Source organism: Drosophila mauritiana, unplaced genomic scaffold (assembly GCF_004382145.1).
Source record: "Drosophila mauritiana strain mau12 unplaced genomic scaffold, ASM438214v1 U_20, whole genome shotgun sequence".
Classification (NCBI taxonomy): domain Eukaryota; kingdom Metazoa; phylum Arthropoda; class Insecta; order Diptera; family Drosophilidae; genus Drosophila; species Drosophila mauritiana.
The window spans coordinates 37,302-45,171 of NW_022881334.1; the positions used below are offsets into that span (position 1 = coordinate 37,302).

The 7,870-nt window shown below is 32.8% G+C and overlaps 2 non-coding genes across 2 annotated transcripts; both read left to right on the top strand.

The window, feature by feature from the left end:
* The first annotated feature begins 3,218 nt into the window (after positions 1-3,218).
* On the top strand, positions 3,219-5,205 carry LOC117149353. Its single transcript, XR_004460231.1, has one exon. It is a non-coding gene; the product is annotated as a small subunit ribosomal RNA (ribosomal RNA).
* A 684-nt stretch (positions 5,206-5,889) lies between these two features.
* On the top strand, positions 5,890-6,068 carry LOC117149352. The gene has a single exon (XR_004460230.1). It is a non-coding gene; the product is annotated as a 5.8S ribosomal RNA (ribosomal RNA).
* The last annotated feature ends 1,802 nt before the right edge of the window (positions 6,069-7,870 follow it).

Below are 7,870 nucleotides of genomic sequence, written 5' to 3' on the forward strand. Positions count from 1 at the left end.
TAAAGACTTTAATGAATTGTGTCAAGTTGCCAAACACCTCGTCATCAATTTAGTGACGCATATGATATTGTCCCTATCATATAATTTTTGATATAAAGACTTTAAAGAATTCTATCAAGTTGCCAAATACCTCGTCATCAATTTAGTGACGCATATGATATTGTCTCTATCATATAATTAATATAAAGACTTTAATGATTTGTGTCACGTTGCCAAACACCTCGTCATCAATTTAGTGACGCATATGATATTGTCCCTATCATATAATTAATATAAAGACTTTTTAAAGAATTGTATCAAGTTGCCAAACACCTCGTCATCAACTACTATATTATGGTTGCGCGACCTCTCATATTGTATTCTCTTATGTCTTCATAGGATTTTGGCAATTATACGAGTAAATTAAATATATGAAAATGATTAATTATTAGTATAAGGGAAAAAATGCTGAAATATTCCCATATTATCTTAGTATTATAGAGGAAGACCGTTGCCGACCTCTGATATTGTTCAAAACTTATGTATTTATATGATTTTGGCAATTATATGAGTAAATTAAATAATATACATATAAAATGATTAAATATTATATGTATAAATGTATAAAGGAAAAAATGATGAAATATTCCCACATTATCTTAGTATTATAGAGGAAAGACCGTTGCTGACCTCTGATATTGTTCAAAACTTATGTATTTATATGATTTTGGCAATTATATGAGTAAATTAAATAATATACATATGAAAATTATTAATTATTATATGTATAGGGGAAAAAATGCTGAAATATTCCCACATTCTCTTAGTATTATAGAGAAAAGCCATTATAGTGAGAGGGTATAGTAGTGTAAACGACCGGAATTACGACAGAGGGTTCAAAAACTACTATAGGTAGGCAGTGGTTGCCGACCTCTCATATTGTTCAAAACTTATGTATTCATATGATTTTGGCAATTATATGAGTAAATTAAATAATATACATATGAAAATTATTAATTATTATATGTATAGGGGAAAAAATGCTGAAATATTCCCATTCTCTTAGTATTATAGAGAAAAGCCATTATAGTGAGAGGGTATAGTAGTGTAAACGACCGGAATTACGACAGAGGGTTCAAAAACTACTATAGGTAGGCAGTGGTTGCCGACCTCTCATATTGTTCAAAACTTATGTATTCATATGATTTTGGCAATTATATGAGTAAATTAAATAATATACATATGAAAATTATTAATTATTATATGTATAAGGGAAAAATGCTGAAAATATCCCACATTCTCTTAGTATAATAGAGAAAAGCCATTATAGTGAGAGGGTATAGTAGTGTAAACGACCGGAATTACGACAGAGGGTTCAAAAACTACTATAGGTAGGCAGTGGTTGCCGACCTCTCATATTGTTCAAAACTTATGTATTCATATGATTTTGGCAATAATATGAGTAAATTAAATAATATACATATGAAAATGATTAATTATTATATGTATAAGGGAAAAAATGCCTGAAATATCCACATTCTCTTAGTATTATAGAGAAAAGCCATTATAGTGAGAGGGTATAGTAGTGTAAACGACCGGAATTACGACAGGGGTTCAAAAACTACTATAGGTAGGCAGTGGTTGCCGACCTCTCATATTGTTCAAAACTTATGTATTCATATGATTTTGGCAATAATATGAGTAAATTAAATAATATACATATGAAAATGATTAATTATTATATGTATAAGGGAAAAATGCTGAAAATATCCCACATTCTCTTAGTATTATAGAGAAAAGCCATTATAGTGAGAGGGTATAGTAGTGTAAACGACCGGAATTACGACAGAGGGTTCAAAAACTACTATAGGTAGGCAGTGGTTGCCGACCTCTCATATTGTTCAAAACTTATGTATTCATATGATTTTGGCAATAATATGAGTAAATTAAATAATATACATATGAAAATGATTAATTATTATATGTATAAGGGAAAAATGCTGAAAATATCCCACATTCTCTTAGTATTATAGAGAAAAGCATTATAGTGAGAGGGTATAGTAGTGTAAACGACCGGAATTACGACAGAGGGTTCAAAAACTACTATAGGTAGGCAGTGGTTGCCGACCTCTCATATTGTTCAAAACTTATGTATTCATATGATTTTGGCAATAATATGAGTAAATTAAATAATATACATATGAAAATGATTAATTATTATATGTATAAGGGAAAAAATAATCATATTATATATGAATAATGGAAAAAAATGAAATGTTCCTATAATCTCTTAATATATAAGAGAATAGCCCGTATGTTGGGTGGCAAACGGAATTGAAAATACCCGCTTTGAGGACAGCGGGTTCAAAAACTACTATAGGTAGGCAGTGGTTGCCGACCTCCGCATTATTCGAAATATTTATTTCGATTATGTTTATATTGGTTAATACAATAAAGTATATTATTATCCGTACAAATTTGTTTCTCAGTTCTATAGAACACGGGACTTGGCTCCGCGGATAATAGGAATATACGCTTTATAGATAATATCGTTGAAACAAAAGTCAAGTTTCTATTATATATAGAATAACAAATCGTTTCCATATATTATCGTTAATTTTTGGAGGCAGGCAAATATTAATTTATTACCTGCCGTATAGTTGGATTATTATATCGTTACGGTATAATACAAATATGGATTCTTATGAAAGAAATATAAAATTATATATTAAATGTGGAAATATTATCATATGCGCTTGGTTTTATGTTATATATTACCAGAGATATATATGAAAAGAGATAAATTTTAAATTTATCTTCAAAATGCAAATGATTTAACTTAATATTTTATATTGGTTAAACAAAAATTGTACATGTGTGGATACAATAATTATGTATGTTGGAAATAAAATGATATTTATAATGAAATATGTATGTATAAAAAGATAAAATTATAGAAATATATATATTACATAATTAGATTGAAATTCTTGTTATATTGGTAAACAAGTATAATTAAAAATGAAAATATGGATTACGAATGCTATATAAAAATGGCCGTAATCGAATGGATTTTTTACTTATATATTTAAAATTTTACCAAAGGCGAAATATTGAATTTATTCAATATAATAAAAATCATGGAATTATATAAAGTGAAAAATCTATATATCTATATATCTATTATATTGCTTATTTCGATTCAAAATATATGAATGGAATATGAAGGAAAAAACATTATTCTGGTTGATCCTGCAGTAGTTATATGCTTGTCTCAAAGATTAAGCCATGCATGTCTAAGTACACACGAATTAAAAGTGAAACCGCAAAAGGCTCATTATATCAGTTATGGTTCCTTAGATCGTTAACAGTTACTTGGATAACTGTGGTAATTCTAGAGCTAATACATGCAATTAAAACATGAACCTTATGGGACATGTGCTTTTATTAGGCTAAAACCAAGCGATCGCAAGATCGTTATATTGGTTGAACTCTAGATAACATGCAGATCGTATGGTCTTGTACCGACGACAGATCTTTCAAATGTCTGCCCTATCAACTTTTGATGGTAGTATCTAGGACTACCATGGTTGCAACGGGTAACGGGGAATCAGGGTTCGATTCCGGAGAGGGAGCCTGAAACGGCTACCACATCTAAGGAAGGCAGCAGGCGCGTAAATTACCCACTCCAGCTCGGGGAGGTAGTGACGAAAAATAACAATACAGGACTCATATCCGAGGCCCTGTAATTGGAATGAGTACACTTTAAATCCTTTAACAAGGACCAATTGGAGGGCAAGTCTGGTGCCAGCAGCCGCGGTAATTCCAGCTCCAATAGCGTATATTAAAGTTGTTGCGGTTAAAACGTTCGTAGTTGAACTTGTGCTTCATACGGGTAGTACAACTTACAATTGTGGTTAGTACTATACCTTTATGTATGTAAGCGTATTACCGGTGGAGTTCTTATATGTGATTAAATACTTGTATTTTTTCATATGTTCCTCCTATTTAAAAACCTGCACTAGTGCTCTTAAACGAGTGTTATTGTGGGCCGTACTATTACTTTGAACAAATTAGAGTGCTTAAAGCAGGCTTCAAATGCCTGAATATTCTGTGCATGGGATAATGAAATAAGACCTCTGTTCTGCTTTCATTGGTTTTCAGATCAAGAGGTAATGATTAATAGAAGCAGTTGGGGGCATAGTATTACGACGCGAGAGGTGAAATTCTTGGACCGTCGTAAGACTAACTTAAGCGAAAGCATTTGCCAAAGATGTTTTCATTAATCAAGAACGAAAGTTAGAGGTTCGAAGGCGATCAGATACCGCCCTAGTTCTAACCATAAACGATGCCAGCTAGCAATTGGGTGTAGCTACTTTTATGGCTCTCTCAGTCGCTTCCCGGGAAACCAAAGCTTTTGGGCTCCGGGGGAAGTATGGTTGCAAAGCTGAAACTTAAAGGAATTGACGGAAGGGCACCACCAGGAGTGGAGCCTGCGGCTTAATTTGACTCAACACGGGAAAACTTACCAGGTCCGAACATAAGTGTGTAAGACAGATTGATAGCTCTTTCTCGAATCTATGGGTGGTGGTGCATGGCCGTTCTTAGTTCGTGGAGTGATTTGTCTGGTTAATTCCGATAACGAACGAGACTCAAATATATTAAATAGATATCTTCAGGATTATGGTGCTGAAGCTTATGTAGCCTTCATTCATGGTGGCAGTAAAATGTTTATTGTGTTTGAATGTGTTTATGTAAGTGGAGCCGTACCTGTTGGTTTGTCCCATTATAAGGACACTAGCTTCTTAAATGGACAAATTGCGTCTAGCAATAATGAGATTGAGCAATAACAGGTCTGTGATGCCCTTAGATGTCCTGGGCTGCACGCGCGCTACAATGAAAGTATCAACGTGTATTTCCTAGACCGAGAGGTCGGGTAAACCGCTGAACCACTTTCATGCTTGGGATTGTGAACTGAAACTGTTCACATGAACTTGGAATTCCCAGTAAGTGTGAGTCATTAACTCGCATTGATTACGTCCCTGCCCTTTGTACACACCGCCCGTCGCTACTACCGATTGAATTATTTAGTGAGGTCTCCGGACGTGATCACTGTGACGCCTTGCGTGTTACGGTTGTTTCGCAAAAGTTGACCGAACTTGATTATTTAGAGGAAGTAAAAGTCGTAACAAGGTTTCCGTAGGTGAACCTGCGGAAGGATCATTATTGTATAATCCTTATCGTTAATAAACATTTGTTATAATACAAATAAATACAATTTACCAAAATAAAAATATTACAAAATGATTCCACGGAATCAAAAGTTAAAGTCAAAATAAAATGAAGATGGCTTTTATTTTATATGTGGGGCTTGGCAACCTCATAAAAAGACTTTAACATTATTAATGTTGTTGTGCGTATTTGTGGCAGTACCTACTACAACAATGGCGTTTCCTATAAAAACAAATTCTCGAAAATGGAAATCGAAGAAACTGAACAAAATTTGAAAGTAGAAGTCGAATTAAAATTAAAATAATTTTGAATGTGGTATTCAAAATAAGTGTGTGTGTATATGGACCATAATATACACGCGTTGCGAATATGTATTGTTCATCTATGTTATGAGCATACGTTGGCTAATGCAACAACCTAAAATATACAATGTTTGTACCTGTCATCCATCAGGTTAATGTTTTATATAAATTTTGCAGTATGTGTCACCCAAAATAGCAAACCATAACCAGATTTTTATGATACATAATGCTTATATGAAACTAAGACATATCGCAACATTTATTTTTAGGTATAAAAATAAATTTATTGAAGGAATTGATATATGCCAGTAAAATGGTGTATTTTTAATTTCTTTCAATAAAAACAATATTGATATTATATAAAAATGAATTATAAAACTCTAAGCGGTGGATCACTCGGCTCATGGGTCGATGAAGAACGCAGCAAACTGTGCGTCATCGTGTGAACTGCAGGACACATGAACATCGACATTTTGAACGCATATCGCAGTCCATGCTGTTATGTACTTTAATTAATTTTATAGTGCTGCTTGGACTACATATGGTTGAGGGTTGTAAGACTATGCTAATTAAGTTGTTTATAAATTTTTTATAAGCATATGGTATATTATTGGATTAAATAATGATTTTATTCATAATATTAAAAAAGAAATGAAAAACATTATCTCACATTTGAATGTGAAAAACGAAGAGAAATATTTTCTTTTTCAATCAAATAATACTGAGAAATGTCTAGCATAAAAAATTGAAATATTTTTCATCTAGAATTGTCTCTTATTAATGATTCGGAAAAAGAAAATCTTGGTTTTGTTATTATTCTTCGTTGGTTCGTTAAATGGATAAAAAATAACTTTGCTTACAAGAACTATTGGAACTATTTATAACGAATTTAATTGATTGTTTTATCATTTATATATAAAGAATTTATGGCAAAAAATAGTTATATATACAACCTCAACTCATATGGGACTACCCCCTGAATTTAAGCATATTAATTAGGGGAGGAAAAGAAACTAACAAGGATTTTCTTAGTAGCGGCGAGCGAAAAGAAAACAGTTCAGCACTAAGTCACTTTGTCTATATGGCAAATGTGAGATGCAGTGTATGGAGCGTCAATATTCTAGTATGAGAAATTAATGATTTAAGTCCTTCTTAAATGAGGCCATTTACCCATAGAGGGTGCCAGGCCCGTATAACGTTAATGATTACTAGATGATGTTTCCAAAGAGTCGTGTTGCTTGATAGTGCAGCACTAAGTGGGTGGTAAACTCCATCTAAAACTAAATATAACCATGAGACCGATAGTAAACAAGTACCGTGAGGGAAAGTTGAAAAGAACTCTGAATAGAGAGTTAAACAGTACGTGAAACTGCTTAGAGGTTAAGCCCGATGAACCTGAATATCCGTTATGGAAAATTCATCATTAAAATTGTAATATTTAAATAATATTATTAAGAATAATGTGCATTTTTTCCATATAAGGACATTGTAATCTATTAGCATATCCCAAATTTATCATAAAATATAACTTATAGTTTATTCCAATTAAATTGCTTGCATTTTAACACAGAATAAATGTTATTAATTTGATAAGTGCTGATAGATTTATATTATTACAGAGCGTTAATTTTTCGGAATTATATAATGGCATAATTATCATTGATTTTTGTGTTTATTATATGCTCTTGTATGATTAACAATGCGAAAGATTCAGGATACCTTCGGGACCCGTCTTGAAACACGGACCAAGGAGTCTAACATATGTGCAAGTTATTGGGATGTAAACCTAATAGCGTAATTAACTTGACTAATAATGGGATTAGTTTTTTAGCTATTTATAGCTAATTAACACAATCCCGGGGCGTTCTATATAGTTATGTATAATGTATATTTATATTATTTATGCCTCTAACTGGAACGTACCTTGAGCATATATGCTGTGACCCGAAAGATGGTGAACTATACTTGATCAGGTTGAAGTCAGGGGAAACCCTGATGGAAGACCGAAACAGTTCTGACGTGCAAATCGATTGTCAGAATTGAGTATAGGGGCGAAAGACCAATCGAACCATCTAGTAGCTGGTTCCTTCCGAAGTTTCCCTCAGGATAGCTGGTGCATTTTAATATTATATAAAATAATCTTATCTGGTAAAGCGAATGATTAGAGGCCTTAGGGTCGAAACGATCTTAACCTATCTCAAACTTTAAATGGGTAAGAACCTTAACTTTCTTGATATGAAGTTCAAGGTTATGATATAATGTGCCCAGTGGGCCACTTTTGGTAAGCAGAACTGGCGCTGTGGGATGAACCAAACGTAATGTTACGGTGCCCAAATTAACAACTCATGCAGATACCA